The sequence below is a fragment of the Danio rerio genome, chromosome 12 (genome assembly GCF_049306965.1).
Source record: "Danio rerio strain Tuebingen ecotype United States chromosome 12, GRCz12tu, whole genome shotgun sequence".
NCBI lineage: Eukaryota > Metazoa > Chordata > Actinopteri > Cypriniformes > Danionidae > Danio > Danio rerio.
This window is the reverse complement of record NC_133187.1, coordinates 42,114,601-42,132,420: the sequence shown is the minus strand read 5'-3', so window position 1 is coordinate 42,132,420 and position 17,820 is coordinate 42,114,601. Positions and strand designations below refer to the sequence as shown.

The window sequence follows — 17,820 nt, the reverse complement described above, 5'->3', positions numbered from 1 at the left end:
AGCTAGAATCGTACCGCCCTAGGATTGTAAAATAAAATTTTAGCCTCCTCTCACTTACGTTTAAAGCAGTTGCAAGGCAGTGGATGTCATGTTGATGTTCATCTCTCTCTAATCCTCTCAGTCTGCTTCCACATGCTCACTCTGTCCTCACAGAAATATGCTAATATTAAGCCAAACAGGTGTAAGGGAGAAAGGGCAGCCTGTTTAGAGGCTTTTACCAAGAAAAACAGACTCTTTCACACTGCTCAAGGTTATACAGATGGATGACACTACCAGTGATAGGGAGACACAGTGTGACATGGCTGTTATCTGTAATCATAGTGGACCAGAGTCTGCACCTTGTAATGAGGGAAGTCTATTAACAGTTTTGTATGCGCTTTTTGAGGGGCATATTTGCTAATCAGTTGCACCACTTTTGTGCAACAGATTTCATCAGGTTAGTTTTATCATAAAAGATCAAGGAACTATTTATTACTGAACCTTTTGGTCTTACAAACCAGTGTTAAATTAACAATTTAATAAGGGTTGCAATCACATTATGCATTTGGCAAAAGCTTTTATCTGTGTTTCATATCTATGTTCATTTTAATCAGTTCATATGTTTGATGAGTTGATAGCCTTGACCAAGGAAGATGCTTTACTGTTTGCATTTAGCATATAACATTTGAATATGTACTTTATTAATGATTGAAATATATAGATTGTGCTAAATGTAAAAAAAGCTATACATCATCGGATGTTTTAGTAAGAGTATATAAGATTGAATTTTTCTATAGTCTGATAAAATTAAAACAAAGATATTTTTTTTTATAATTTTATTACAGCTATTACGATTACTGCTACTTATGGAGGGCTGTCAGTCTATAAAAAATGACACATACCGTGATCAGCATAATTGAGTATACCCCATTTTAAAAATGAATATTTTTTCCAGCGGATAAAGGCAATGTATCTTGCTGCATTTAAACAAGTTTATTAAACTGTTATATTTATTAAAATAATATTTCAGTCACAAACATATTTAGAAAATTGAAAGACAATACAAATATATTCAAGCAAAATATTGCAAAAAAAATTACAACTTACAAAATTTCAAAAAAAAAAAAAAATTTGCTTCTCTTTATTGTTCCTCTTTTTTTTAATTTGCATTTAATATTTTTCTAAAACATATACATTTTTATGTACTAGTTTTTGGACCGTTATCATAAGTTATTTTGTTAGATAAGCTCTAGATTTGGCTTCAGTATTGACTAATCTAATGTATATGTACAAATATAATATTGTATAGCTTCCTATTATTTTGTTTCCTATGAGTTTAAAAGAGAGATTTGTGTGGGGTATACAGATGCTAACATATGTTGAGCACATACATATCTGGAACACTGTATGTTGTGATTAAAAATTAGGGTTTTTCCATGAAAAGTCTTCTAAAGTTAAAACGCTATTGTGTTGTCTAAAAATTTATATACATTTTTTGAAAGTATGGCACCTTATTATGTCATGCCAAACATGTTTTTTTTTTGTTTGTTTTTTTATTTTTTTAGCAAAAATGTTTCATTAAAGCAGTTATATCCAATAAAAATAAAAGTTTGGTCTTGTGGAAAAGAAATGTGATGCATTTAAAATCAAACAAATTATAACAAAAAAATTAAAAATACAAACTACAAAATTTCAACTAAATTGATATTTTAAGTGTTTCTTTAGTTTTTTTTTCCCTGTTACTAATTTCTAGCATAGCTTAGAATACATGATAGAATCAGATGTATATATACACACAGTGCTAGGGAAAGTTAGGTTTAGTTGTCGTTTGAGTTGCTTCCCCCAAAAAATAACTTATTTGCGTTACTACTGTTGAGTTACTTTTTATGGCAAGTGATGCGTTATGTTACTTTTGGGTTTCTTTTGTGTTACATTTTATTACCTGACTAAGGCTTGATTTCTTTCAGAACTTTTTTTTTTCCTTTTTATTTAAGGAGCTCTGCAATTAACAACACACTGTATAACCTTCATTTACTTAAAAAAAAATAAAAACACATAAAAATTGTTCGATAATGTTATCTGAGAACTTCCTGAGCCCAGAGCTATACATGCCGTACTGTATACACAGATTTTTGAAAGTTTAAAGCAGTGTGTTTGCTATTTGTACTTTTTGTATTAAGAAAAATCACTGTCCACTGAGACATTATTTTTAAAAAGCTAATTAATTAAACTACAAAGTAACTCGCTTTACATTTTCAAAAAATTAACTCAACATATTATGACTTATTTTAGTAATTTGTTACTTGCTATTTACAAAAAAGTATTATTACAACAAAACTCGCGTTACTTGTAATGCGTTACCCCAACACTATATATATATATATATATATATATATATATATATATATATATATATATATATATATATATATATATATATATATATATATATATATATATATATATATATATATGTGTGTATATATATATATATATATATATATATATATATATATATATATATATATGTGTATATATATATATATATATATATATATATATATATATATATATATATATATATATATATATTTATATATATATATATATATATATATATATATATATATATATATATATATATATATATAAAATATATATATATATATATATATATATATATATATATATATATATATATATATATATATATATAAGCCATTAACAAATCCTTATATGCTAACAAACTTTTTCAAATATGAATTAAAAAAAAAAAAAAACTTCCAGTTTTGTGCTACTGTAAGTGTTTCCTGTTAAGCTGGCGTCATATGCTGCAGTTGAAATGTTATTCATATAGCCATATTAGCATGAAAAAAAATATTATGCTCTTAGCTAATATCTTGCAGTGTCATAAGAAATATCAGCTGGTGGCGGTCTGCTAAACTGCCTTTGGCAAGTCTTATTTGAAAATTCAATATTCCTGAGGAACACTTGTTTCGCATCATTAGCAGTTGGATTAAGAATTCCCTTTGTGCCTTTTGCCGCATTTCCATGTGAAGTATTATCTTTGAAAACATTTTCCCTCTTTGGCTGTCTTTTTCTTCTTTTAAAAAAATATATATTTTGAAGGTGGAGGTGTCTAATCTGTGAGGCATTTTGATATGAGGCACTGCAGCAAACCAGAAGCGACAAAGATTTGAACTACAAAAGCAAATCCCTGCTGAGCCTTCACGCAAAGCCAAACCTGATGTGGAGAAGATGAGGATAAATGTCTTTAGTGAGGCAGATCGGACAGGTAAAGGGAGTGATCATCAGGTGTTTTTACCACCAGAACATGAAAGTAGGGGAGATATAATAAGTCTGGCTAGCAATCTGCAGCTCACATAGATTATTTATTGTGAGACATTCACATGGATGTGTAAACAAATTAGCAGAGCGACCACAGCGAGGCTCCGCTTTCATAGAGAAGATGTAGCGAGCAGGTATTTACTGTAACTCCTCTTTAATGTGATTTCTGGAAGGGGCTGCTTGATTAGATAAAAAACAACATTTACAGGATTTAGAATCTGACTTATTGTAGTGAGTTTGCCAATTCTCAACCTGCCTTGCACTTTTGGAATTTTACTAGGAATGAAAATGACCAACAGTTAGGAGACTTTGGTCATTGTGACTTTGTTTGCACTTCAAATAGTATAAGGAAGTAAATCCTTGGTTATTTCACTTCATGTATCATATAGCCTCAAACCAGAAAAAGTTAAGACAGTATGCAAATAAAAAAGAAAGAAGGATTTCTAAATTTCTAAGTTGAAACAGTAAAGTTTTGACCAATTTGTAATGTTGTCATTCCTTTTCACAACACTTAACGATATTTTAGTGACTGAAGACATCAAGTGATGAAGAGTTTCAGTTGTAATTTTGTCTCATTCTTTCTGCAAACAAGTCTTTAGGTGGTCAACAATACAGGGTCCTCATTGTCACATTTTCATTGTCACAAAAATGCACCACTCATTCTCTATTGGAGACAGGTCAGGACTGCAGGCAGGCCAGTCAAGTATCCTGTATCCCTTTCCTTTGCAGCCTCTTGCATTGTCTTGTTGAAATATGCATGGGCGTCCCTGGAAAAGAAGGCAGCATATTAAAAATCTTTGCAAAATCTCTATGTACTTTTTAGCATTTATGATGCCTCAGTGCAAGTTACCTTTACTGTACATACCAACAACATACCATGACAGGACCTGACTTTTGGACTTGTTGCTAGTAACAGTCTGAATAATCCTTTTCCCCCTCCCAAAAAAATCCCTGAAATACTTACTCAATTTGACAACAGTATACATTTTATTGTGTGATAATCCATCCCAGATGCCTTCGAGCCCAGAGAAGGCAACTCCGCTTATGGACACTGTTAACATAGGGCTTCCTTTGGGCACAGTACAGTTTTAACAGGAATCTGTGGATGTAACTACATATTGTGGTGCTTGACAATGGTTTGCCAAAGTAGTCTTAAGCCCATGTGAAGATATCACTTAGTTCAGTGGTGAACACACCTGAACCAGCTAATCAAGCTCTTTCTAGGTATACCAGGCAGTTGTGTTGGAGGAAGTTGGAGCTAAACTCCAACAGCCCTCTAAGACCGAGTTTGGACATCCATGACTTAGATGAATGAAGATTCTTGATGCAGTGCCTCCTGAGGTATCGGAGGTCATGGTATAGGATGTGTATTTGCAAAAGAAATTAAGTTGACCAGACAGAACATTAACTATTTTGTGCATGTTGTCAGCAATGAATGAAATACAAGTCAAAGTAAATTTGGAAGTCTCTTATTTCATTTTTTTTTTCCTTTTACATTTTTCATACTGTCCCAAATTTTCAACCTTTTATCTCAGCTTAGCATAGATCATTAAATCAGATTAGACCATTAGCATCTTGCTCAAAAATGGCCAATGAGTTCTGATTATTTTCTTATATAAAGTTTAACATCAACATTATGTACGAAGACTTATGGAAAAATAAAAGTAGCTATGTTCTAGTTCAGTATGGCTAGGAACTAGACTCTCATTTTAGCATAATAATCAAGGAACTTTGCTGCCTTACTGTGACTGAAGCAGGCACAATGATATCATCTGAAAATGGGCTAACTTCCTTGTAGTCCAGTTCAAATACATACAATTTAGTATCTTCGCCAAAATAAAGATGTTCTGAATCCTCGCTCACAAATTTCTACATGTTTGAAAGGCAAGTGGGTGCACACGATGGTTATATTGACACGTTAGCTGATTTTAGGCACTGCATGGTATCATTGTGCCTGCTGCAGCCATAGGACAGCAGCAAAGTTCCTTGATTATTACACTGAAATGAGAGTACAGTTCCCAACCAAGAAAATATCAACTTTTCATTTTCTGTCAGTCTTAGTACATGTTTTAGCTAGAGTCAAACAATAAAAAGAAAATTCATCAAAACCTTTTTTTTTTTTTTTTTTTTAGCTAATAGTGTAATCTGGTTCAATGATCAATGCTAAGCCAAGTTAAAATTGCTCGCGCCAGACCCAGAGATCAGCTAAATGAATTCAATAATGGTTAAACTCTAATGTAAATGTAAAATTATTTTCAAAAATTAGTGCAGTGTTTCTTTCAAAAGCTGACGTCAAGTCTGCAAGACCAGTAAACACTACCTACCATTTAGCATATTTATTTTTCAGCATAAAAAGTTCACCTCAGATTTAATATTTACTCACCCTCAAGTTGTCCCAGACTTGTATGAATTTGTTTATACTGCTGTAAACAAAAGAAGATGTTTTGAATAATGATGTTAAATAAAATGTTTATAGAATTCATTGACTTTCATAGAAAAAAAAATAAAAAATTCTATAGAAGTCAGTGGGGACCAACAACTGCTTGTTTTCCCATATTCTTCAATGCAATGATAGGTGACGAGTAAATAAATACACAATTTATTTTTCTTTTCTTTTCTTTTCTTTAAAACAGTTTCCCAGTTTTCTTCAGTTTTCTAGCACTGATTTTAATTATCCACCTTTCTCCCGCACAGACAGCCAGGCTTTGATTAAGAGGCAGTTTTTTTTTTCCAGCAGTGAAATACCAACTTTAATTTATGTACTGATAAAATATATAGCTGAAATGGTCTGCAAGGCATTTAGATAAAAAAGGAAACTCTACCTCACATAACTGACAGTAAAGTCCTGGAAATGTAGTAAGGTAAACTGAGGGTAAACAGTTTGATGCACCTCAGCACCACTGTACCTGAAACTATACATACGGGTATATGAATATTTAATTATGTGTTCCTTGTTTTTTTTTTTTTTTTTTTTTTTTTTTTTTTTTCAGCGTGTATTCTGAAGGTTAGAGGATGCGATTTGTGAAAATACTACAGATGCAGTGATACCGGATCCTCATATTGACCCATTCACCAGCAGTATTATTTTGGTTAAACAGTTGTAAAGAAAGCTTTGTTTGAGTTAGTTGTATAACGTTTCCTGCCTGGATTAAAAACAAAATAAATCTTCTACATACACTACCTGGCTTCTAGTTGATCATTTGGAAAAGTAGCAGAAGGTAGATTTTTCCAATGAATCATCTGCTAAACTGCATCCCAATCATCACAAATACTGCAGAAGACCTACTGCATTGGACCCGCATGGTCCCAAGATTCTCATAGAAATAAGTCAAGTTTGGTAAAGGAAAAATCAAGGTTTGGGGTTTACATTCAGTATGCGGCTCCTTCTTGTACTTCAGCCTCTACATCAAAGTTCCTGAAAGCAAAGAAGGTCAAGGTGCTCCAGGATTGGCCAGCCCAGTCACCAGACATGAACATTATCGAGCATGTCTGGGGTAAGATGAAGGAGGAGGCATTGAAAATTAATCCAAATAATCTTGATGAACTCTGGGAGTCCTGCAAGAATGCTTTCATTGCCATTCCAGATGACTTTATTAATAAGTTATTCGAGTCATTGCAGAGATGTATAGATGCAGTCCTCCAAGCTCATGGGAGTCATACACAATATTCATTCTTTTTCCACCGCAGCATGACTTTATATTCTATACTGTACAATATTTCTGTTACGTGACAAGACTTTTGTCTAAGTAAAGTCAGACCTCACTGTCTTAATTAAACAAGTAAAAATCATGGCATGATCAAAAACAACTTATTGGTAAAATAAGCGTAATCTAGAGGCCTAATATAAGCCATTTCTGATACCAAATGATCAACCAGAAGTCAAGTTATTATTTGTTGTTTCTAAAACTTGGATAGACTTTTGTCAAGTAATGTATAGAAGTCTGCATTCGGCACCCTGCTGTACCGGGAGTGGGTGGTCTAACAATATCGCTCCGGACTCCCGAGCGAGCGAGCACGCGTATGTATGTGTGTGAATTTAGCTTGTTTGTTGCTGAGTGTGTGTGTGTGTGTGTGTGTGTGAGAGGGCGTATGCTGTCTGTGTGTGTGTCACTTCCTTGGTGCTTATGTGTGTGTGTTTATACAGACAGCTTGCTATAGGCTGTCTGGACTCTGTATAACTGGGTGGTTTTCAGTTTTGTTCTACCCCCTGCTGGTTAGCGGGAAGCGGGTAGAAAACAGGGCTGGTCAGGCAGAGGGGCAACAAATGCTGAATATAAGCGGGAGCGGTCGGGTTTAGGCTAAAACCTGGCGGGAGCGGGATCCAAATTTAGTCCTGTGCAGATCTCTAAAGTATATTTTATACAGTTGAAGTCAGAATTATTAGCCCACCTGAATTATTAGACCCCCTGTATATTTTCCCTCAATTTCTGTTTAACAGAGAAGATTCTAAACATAATAATTTTATTAACTCATTTTTAATAACTAATATATTCTATCTTTGCCATGATGACACTACATCAGTTTTACCAGATATTTTTTCAAGATACTAGCATTCAGCTTAAAGTCACATTTAAAGTCTTAACTAGGTTAATTAGGCAAGTTAGGGTGATTAGGCAAATCATTGTATAACAGTTCTTTGTTCTGTAGACAATCGAAAAAAGGGAGACAAAAATGCAAGTCAGACATGTAAATCATTTTAAATTGACTGGTTTTCAGGACTGAACAAAAAGGTAGCCACGAAAGTACATCAAAGTCCTCTTTAAAGCAGGTTTGTGAAATTAAAAGGACTCTACAGTGTCTCTTCTTTGTGTTATCTAACCTAACTAGGCAGTATAAAATGAATTTTTCAAAGATAATCTCGTGAAAGTTCCCTTTGCGCACAGAACCGATAATGAATCAGAGTGATTTCCACCTGCAGACACAACTTACAGTTTGCACCCATTCTTGGTATCAGAGACTCATTATTTTCTTGAAAACTCTCCTGGGTCATTGTTATCGCACAGCAAGACACCAAAATGAAATTCATCTGGCCGCAGCATTTCAGTATGAAAATAGCACTAATGTGTGATCTGTTGATATTACTAAAGTTTGGAATCCCCAAACTTGGGCGGTAAAATTAATTATGCCTATTCATCTTAACGTCTTTATACTTATTTGTTTACAACTGCGGTGTCCATATAATTGTCTAATGCACACAATGACTGGCCTTTTGACATCACTCAAGCCAGACTCATTCTATAAAAAATGCAACCCATGGCAATTACTCATTAAAGAAACACGCGCTTAACCGGAGGCCTCACAAAATTTGAAAAGAATTAAATGACTTCAAATGCATTGAAATCTTCATTAGGATAATGCACTTGGGTATAGAGATGACTGCGGTTTTCTTTCTCCCCTGGAAAGATGCGTCTGATATATGCAAATGCATGCATCTGCCTTCAGGTGGCTCTAAAATTAAAATGTCCCTAAACAAGTGCGTCTTATTCTCATCCTATCTAACTATTCAGAGGTCACAAGTTTATAACACCACACTATCATTATCAGACAAGTCAAGCGGGAAGAGTTTCAAGGGTACAGCTTTTAGTTGAAGGGAATCCTCGCGTTCGGCCAGATATTCTGACTAACGAGATCTTTTGGGTGCCTCGTGGCAAGGTCTGCCATTTAGTGTCAGCGACGGGTTCAAGGAGAGTCGTTCTTGCTGATTTATGAAAGAGGGAAGAAGGATGTACAGCGGGTGAAATAAGTATTGAACACATCACCCTTTTTCTCAGAAAAAATACATTTCTAAAGGAGCTGTTGACTTGAAATTTTCACCAGATGTCAGTAACAACCAAAGTTTTACACGTATACAAATAAAACACAACTAAGTGGTTTAGAAATTGAGTTATGTGTAATAAAATAGAATAAGTCAGAGGAAAAGTACTGAACACATGAAAAAGGCAGGTGTTAAATGACATGGAAAGTCCAGACAGCAGCTGAAAGATCACAGGTTTTAGAAACCAATCCTGCCCCTCATCAATGTGAATGAATATTAGCTGATCAGTCTCAACACGTATATTACCAGATGACAAAATTAAACCAGGGTGTACATTTAAGCAAGACAATTATTCCACACACAGCCAAAAAAAAAATAAAATAAAAGAATGTCTTGAATGGTTTCAAAAAAGAAAGTAAAGCTGCTACAATGGCCCACACAATCTCCTGACCTGAATCAGGAAGCAATTTAGCACTAAACATCAGAGATGAAAAACAAATTGATTAACAAATAAATGTTAATACAAAGTATTAAATACATTTTAGTACACTGAATAAAATACACAGTAGTTTCACTTTTTTCTGTCCACTAGTTTATTAAAGTACATTTTTATCTTGGATTAAGTGGAAAAAATCTGATTTCTGATTGCAATTATATTTAACTCGCCTAAAAAAATGAAGCCCCAAGGACAGGGATGTCAAACTCAATTCCTGGAGGGCCGCAGCCCTGCAGAGTTTAGTTCTAACCCTGATTAAACACACCTGATCAAACTAATTGAGTCCTTCAGGTTTGTTTGAAACCTACAGGTGAGTGTGTTGGAGCAGGGTTGGAACTAAACTGTGCAGAGCTGCGGCCCTCCAGGAATTGAGTTTGACACCCCTGCCCTAGGAAAAAAGTAATGCATTAGATTTTCTCAAAGTAGTACATCTACATGAAACAAGCAGTTTTTATGCCATGTGCACATAAAGAAGGTGCCTGTTATGTGCTATTTAGTTTTTATATTTGTCTAAAATGAGTTTGAATACCATCTAGCCATACTAAAAGCACCAGGAGATAGTTGGTCAGATCTTGAAAATAAAATAACTAAATAGCAATAGCATAGCCTAATTTTACATGTATTTATTATAGGTTAGTCCAAAGTTCAAGTTTACTGTTTTATGATTTTATAGTAAAAAAAAAAAAAAGATTTATTTATTTTTTTCAGGCAGAATTAATATTTACATTTAATATTAAATTACATTTTTCAGTTTCGACCAAGCCAAAGCTATAATGGGATTAAAAAAAAAAAAAAAAGATATACAGTATATTTATAGTGTGGTACAAACCAAAATAATACTTTGATGTAAAGATTAAAAAAATAAATAAATAAATAAATATATATATATATATATATATATATATATATATATATATATATATATATATATATATATATATATATATATATATATATATATATATATAATTTTTCCATTACAAACAAAAAGAAAAATCTGTGTTGTACCAAAGTAAAAAAATAAATGTATAAATAAATAAATAAATAAATAAAAATTAGAAAAGCAATGGTAATTATTGTGAATTAAAAAAAAAAAAACTTGAAGTCAACTTTAATAGTCATTTGAATATCTTTACTCAATGTTCTGGAACTCAAAACTTTGAAACTATTTAAGATTATGATATGAGATATGAGATTATTTTTGAATGTTTGAAGAATGTTTTGTTACTTTCTTTTTTTCACATTATCGTTCTACATCTTAAAATAGAATGGTGCGACTTCCTACAGAAGGTCAGGTGCATTAAGTTTGATCACAACTTAAATTACACTTTGAGAAATAAAGTATTATTTTATATTATATTTCATGTTATTATAAAACACTGATTAAAGCAGTGGTGCCCAAAGAAGGGCCCACGGGCCAAAGTTTGCCCATAACCTTTGGTTTGGTCCACCATTCTATTTGTAAAGAGAGAGAGAATGATAGGGAGTTGATTGAGGTGAATGCCTTCGAGAGATCATCATTTCCAATTTAACCTAACCTTTTGTTTCTTTGTTTAATTGAGGAGCTACAAAAAAGCCAACTAAAATTAAATGTTGTAAATGAATGTTGTAAAATGTGAATACGGTCACTTGACAGATAGAGGACAGTGCACAACACATCGGAGAGCAATTCAAGGCTGAGACAGGAGCAGCTCGACTAGTGGATTCAGCATTGAACCACATTGTGTTATAAACGGGATTGCTTATGCTTTTACTGTAATAAGTTAGTTAGAAAATGTTAAAAATGATACTGCATTATTAATTAATGTTTTAAAGTAACTTTTTCTAGTTATTTTGAAATACTAGCAAATAAATTAAAAAATTACCCATAGCAAATTTAATGTACTGCGTTTGGTATATTCAACTTCGACCCACAGTCCTCAATCAATTGTGGTTTTTGGCCCTTTTTTTCTGAATATTTGTTTTGTTTTATGTGTTTTTTTTCTACCAAAATATAGGTCTGGGTCCAAAATCTTATTTCAAATTTGATAAAAAAAAATTTAAATTACCAAAAAAATTTGTGTTTTTGATACTTATTTTCCCTGCTGTATCTGTATCCTCCACTCCTCACTATATGTCCACATTCTCACCTTGTTTTTTTTTTTCACCTAGGGAGAGTGCATTATGTGTAAAGATTGGCGTCCACGGCGGGATGAGGCCTTTCGGGTCAACAGAGGTGATTTTGAACACAAAAGCTCTTCAGGCTGTCTGGAGGAAGTCATGCGGTAAGTCCTGCATCCACTGTGAATCACAAATGCCCTCCGTTCCAGCCAAATCGTCACCCTCACTGGCTGATTTGTCAAACAGAAGGCTTTCTTTCACCTCCTCTCTCACTGTCACCAGAGTCTCCAAGCTGCCTATTTGACAGTATTGATCTGTTTTTTTCGCCTCAGGACTGTCTACACGCTTGTAGCTTGATAGACTAGGCTGTGGGTTCGTTTTTAGTTAGAGAGTGTGGGGAGATAAGCCTTTAAGACAGCATTGGAATAATCAAACTCTTATGTCAGACAGAGTGAAGCAAGCAGCCCATGCAGATGTAGAGCATCCTGAACATGGATATCCAGCAGTGCTTCTGTCAGGGTTTGAGGAAAGACAGGTCTTTGAGTGCTTGGAAATACTATTAGGATTTGTAATGCACTTTACTATATGCATGGGGACTTTTAATTTTGAATAAGCCACCTTAGGTGCTTCCGGTGAAATAGCATGCTGTTATAAACTCCCTGCATTTAGAGATGGTTTGTTTAAAATGAGTGATCATAACTGCCTGATTGAGAAACAATATAAAAGTGGGTACTAAAGCACTGTATTCAATTCCATTGTTTCACTTCATGTCTTTAAAATATAGACATTTATTTTACCACAGTATTTTCAATAGAGTTTCTGCACTCGGAGCTGCAATTAAATGGCTTTTCATTTTGGTTTACACTTAAAAGCTTACAGTAAGTATATTTAACAGACAATATTTTAATAAAATTACATTATCGATGCTGAAAAGGGAACCCAATGAAATTGAACATAACAGCATCAACATTTCATCATGTTTTTTGATGGCTGAAAAACACTTGTTGTGCATGTAGCCCACTTATTAATCAAGATGATTTGCAGTTCAGTTAAGAATTTAGTCAACCTATACATGCAAACACAAAATGCACAATTTCATAAAATAAAACAGCAAAAAGCTGGTGGCTATTTTATTTTTGTTATTTACATGTCATTTGCATTCAAATTTAGTGTAAGCTATTTTGTTGAATACTCATGAATCTGCAAATGTAATTTACACACAGTATGTATTCTGTCATCATTTATTTAGGTTGAGTACATCCCTTAGATATCTCTCTTTTAAATTAATACTTTCTGTAGGATCTTATGCAATATTTGTGTATATTATACTGTACACTAGATTAGTCAGTCCCAAAGCAGTAACTTATTTAACAATATACCTTAAGGTCGCAAGGTAGCAACTTTTTGTTTGATTGTTCACTGAACAAACCATCGATGTAAAAAGAAATCAGTTATTATAAATTACTTATAAAAACATTTATGTCTAGAATTGTGTTGAAAAAAATCTTCTTTCCTTTAACAGAAATTGGGGGAAAAAAAAACAGGGGGGCTTATAATTCAGGAGAGCTAATCATTTTGACTTTAACTACATATTTTCCCTATAAACATGATATTGTTCCTCTTAAATGCTTTCAATTCTTGTAACAGCAGCTCTGTTAGGTATTAAAGATGAAAATCTCGTTCATCACATCTCAACTCCTTCTTCATGGCACATTGTGCGAAAACGTGAATAATTACCTGAATAACTAATATTCTGTAAATTAGCTCAACAAAAGTGACTCACTGAAATGAGTCACAAGAGTGTTGAAATGTCTGTAGAGTTGCGTAAGAGTGACCTGTAATCATCATCTTTCCCCTTCTCTTCACCTTTTTTCCTACTTTTATGCCGTGATTCTCTGTTCCTGTACAGTAATAAGCAGTGATTTAGTGAGTTGGACGCATGTTGGGCTTGTTGATTTCCTGTTATCTGCATGCCAGAAACTCTCTGATTACCAAGACACCCATCGAGACGGAGGAAATCAAGCTAGAAAAGTTTGTAATTGTGCTTCCTGTCCTGATGAATTATACATTTGCCTCTTTTACACGTTTCCTTTATTTATTTAAAGTTGGTCATACCTGCATGGTGGCACTTGTTGCAGAAATAGAAAAAAAAAAAAATACATTTGTTAAGCACATGCTTGCAGTCAAGATCTCCTGGTGCTTTAGAGAACACTCTAACCAAAGTGTTTGGCTTGAATTTGACTTTAATATTGCTTTTAATATGTGTGGTTTTATGTTTTAAATAGACTTTGATAGAAAGAAATTGAGTAATGGAGATTGGAAATATTTTGCACACACAACCAGTGGTGGAAAGAGTATTATAAAATCATACTCAAGTAAAAGTACCACTACTTGCCTAAAAATGTAGTGCGAGTAGAGTAAAAGTATCTGTTGTAAATATTACTCAAAGTATGAGTAAAAAGTAGCCCTTTCAAAAGTACTCAAGAGTAGTGAGTATTATGCTGTATAAAGCTGATGCGATTACATGTAATTTGTGCATGTGTGTGTAAACGTAACATTCTGTAGAGCATTTAGTTATTTTCCAGCAGACACACAACATCATAAGACATTAATCGTATGTTAGATTTAGGTTGTGATGTCAGGTGACCAAAATTCAATGGCTAACCAGCGTCTAAGGACAACGATATCTTGATGTCCAATAATGTAGTCAAATGACGTTGATATTTGGTTGATTTTAGGTTGTGGTATAAAGTGACGAAAATCCAACGTTGAGCCAACATCTTAAACCAACGTCATACTGACGTCAAATACTGACATTTATTCCTCAGGTATGGCAACTAAAATCCAACATCTTATAGACGTCATAGTGGTAACGTCCACACAATTTCAAGCTGTGACATCATTGGACGTTGATATTTGGTTGGTTTTAGTTTGGACATTGACTTTGGTCGGACGTTGAGTTCTGTCGTCAACCCGATTTTCATTTCCAAACAAAATGCAACATTCCTATGACGTTATGGTAAAACGTCAATCTGACGTCATGTTTACGTCTTGTCCCTGCTTGGTGTTTAAGGCTATTTCTGTCATAATACAGTAAACATCCATCACCTTCTCATCAGTGACATGCATCTTAACAGTCTCTGGGTCAATGCGTGTAAAAATTTTGAACATCATCTTGGACACTTTTAATGCTTCCAAAAAGTTTGCTTCAGTTATAAAGCACACATGTCTTGAGGTAGATTATTATGATGCGATTTATCTTCTGTGCACGATTTGATTGGACAGGAAACACAGGGCTGGTTTTTCTAGTCCCCATAGACAAGAAAAAAATAAAGTAGTGACTGCAGGTTGAAGGAAAGTAGTGGAGTAAAAGTACAGATACTGCACTAAAAATTTACTCAAGTAAGAGTAAAAGTACACATTTTTAAAACTACCTAGTAAATTACAATTCCTGAGAAAAACTACTCAATTACAGTAATTTGAGTATTTGTAATTAGTTACTTTACACCAACGTACAACACTGGATCTCTAGGTAGAGTATAAGCATTTCTCGCTTAAGGGAACATAGAGATCAAATTTGTACTATTTCATGCAAAAAAAACAACCTATTATAAGTAGAAAAGTCATATTAAATAAACACACACACACACACACACATATGTATATGCGATAGTTTTATACATTTACGGGTGACAAATCTCTATATTCATATATATATATATATATATATATATATATATATATATATATATATATATATATATATATATATATATATATATATATATATATCTCCATCTGTCTCTCCATTTCCATTTATATCATACATAGCCATCTATATCCATTCATAGCCATCTATATCCATTCATATCCATCCATCCTTATCCATCCATAGCCATTCATATCTATATCCATCCATTTCCATCCTTCCATAGAATCCACATCCATATCCACCCATCCATCCATTGTCGTCCATCCATACCCATCCATATCCATCTATCCATAGCCATCCATATCCATCCATCCATATACATAGCCATCCATAGCCATTTATCCATAGCCATCCATATCCATCCATCTATAGCCATCCATATCCAGGAGCGGACTGGCCATAGGGAGCACTGGTGGCCTAACGATTTATCTGGCAAGCCACCATGATTCTTTCCTAAACATCCATAGCCATCCATATTCATCCATATCCATCCATATCCATCTATCCATAGCCATCCATAGTTATCCATATTTATCCATATCCATCCATCCATAGCCATTCATATCTATCCACATGTATTCATATCCATCCATATCCATCAATCCTTATCCATCCATCCATCCATCCATCCATCCATCCATCCTTATCCATCCATCCATCCATCATTCATCAATCGATACCTCCATCCATCCATCCATCCATCCATCCATCCATATTTCCATCCATCCATCCATCCATCCATCCATCCATCCATCCATCTATTCTATTCATTAATACATACCTCCCTCAATCCATCCATCCATCCATCCATCCATCCATCCATCCATCCATCTGCATTCCATCCTTATCCATCCTTATCCATCCATCCATCCATCCATCCATCCATCCATCCATCCATCCATCCATCCATCCATCCATCCATCCATCCATCCATCCATCCATCCATCCATCCATCCATCCATCCATCCATCCATAAATACAGGAAAAACAAAAGATTTAACAAAAGTTCCTAAATTGATATTCATTCATCATTTTATGCAGCAAAGTTAAATTACAGAATATTTTCCTAATTAAATCATCCTTAACTTTAAAATCAATCCATTACATAGTTATACCCAAAACTTTTAATTTCACTAGTGTACAGTGCTACTGTGCAAGAAATGTGTGACTAAACTTTAAATGATGTTTGCAATACTCTGTAATGGTCAGGCTATTACTTTTTTTTTTTTTTTTTATAATTCACCCGGAATACAATAAATCCTGATTAGTTTGTTCTATATGGCTGGAGGTTTTGTAACACAAGCTATTGATTCAACCTTTCGCCTCTTCGTCTGCCTCTGGCCATTTGAAAAGTGAGTGTGTGTGTGTGTATGTGTGTGTGTCTTCACTTTCCCTCTCTCCACTTACAGGCTGGAAATGTATTACTGCAAACCGGTGCAAGATATCCAGCATCCATAATTGAGGAGCATTTGATAAATCGCTGGTATTTTCCATTTGCCAGCTGTGTATGGTAAAGACTGTTTTGCTGGAAGGAAACTCACCCTGCTCTAAAAAAATAAAAAAACATTTTCAACCTGATCGTTTAGCATGCTAAACATGTAGGGCAAAATGTGACTTATTTATTTCTCGTCTGAGCTCAGCATGTGAAGATGGACATTTTCCAACTTCTGCCGAAATGTATTTGGTCTATATGTTAATATAAACCCTGCCTGAGATGCTTGTTTCTATTCATAAACTCAGAGGGTGAAAGTGAAAAGGGATTTTCTGCGTTCACTGACTTGTCTGCAATATTATTTTAACATTATGAAGGGGTTCAAGTATAAAATTGTTCTGCGCTTGTAGGTATTAAAATAACATATTATTGTGATCTAAGTGGATTTAGTGTGGCTCCCGAAGTAGGTTATTGGTATTGGGTCAAACTTTAGAGGTAAAGTATTGACCTGAAATGCAGTTTTGTACGATGAATTTGCGAAATGTTCTGCTAAAGTTGTTTAGCCCAGTTCTGTCACTGTAAGTTCCTGTCTCTGTAAAACCTGCAGTCGTGTAACTTTGATCATTTTACATGTCAATCAAATACTTCTCCGCACTGCCTCATGTATTTTTCTGAAAGCAAATGGAGACTAAATGGACTAAAAGTACTTTTTTTATAGATACATATACAGCTAAAGTCAGATTTATTACCCCCCCCCTTTAATTATTTCCCTCTTTTTAAAAATTTTTCCCAAATGATGTTAAACAGAGCAAAGAAATTTTCATTGTATGTCTGATGATGTTTTTTTTTCTTCTGAAGAAAGTCCTATTTGTTATGTTTTGACTAGAATAAAAGCAGTTTTAAAAAAAAAAAAAAAGTAAAAAAAAAAAAACACCTTTTTAAGGACAAAATTATCCGTCCCTTTAGAAAATATTTATTTTTTCGATGGTCTACAGAAC

General features: G+C 33.9%; 1 long non-coding RNA gene across 3 annotated transcripts in view; it reads left to right on the top strand.

Annotated features, from left to right (window-relative positions):
• Nucleotides 1-17,820, top strand: part of LOC141376863 (uncharacterized) — a 378,076-nt gene that overhangs the window by 32,640 nt on the left and 327,616 nt on the right. For all 3 annotated transcript variants that reach the window (XR_012388155.1, XR_012388154.1, XR_012388153.1), the window contains exon 2: nucleotides 11,730-11,842. This is a non-coding gene — a long non-coding RNA (uncharacterized lncRNA). The remainder of the gene's footprint in view (nucleotides 1-11,729; nucleotides 11,843-17,820) is intronic.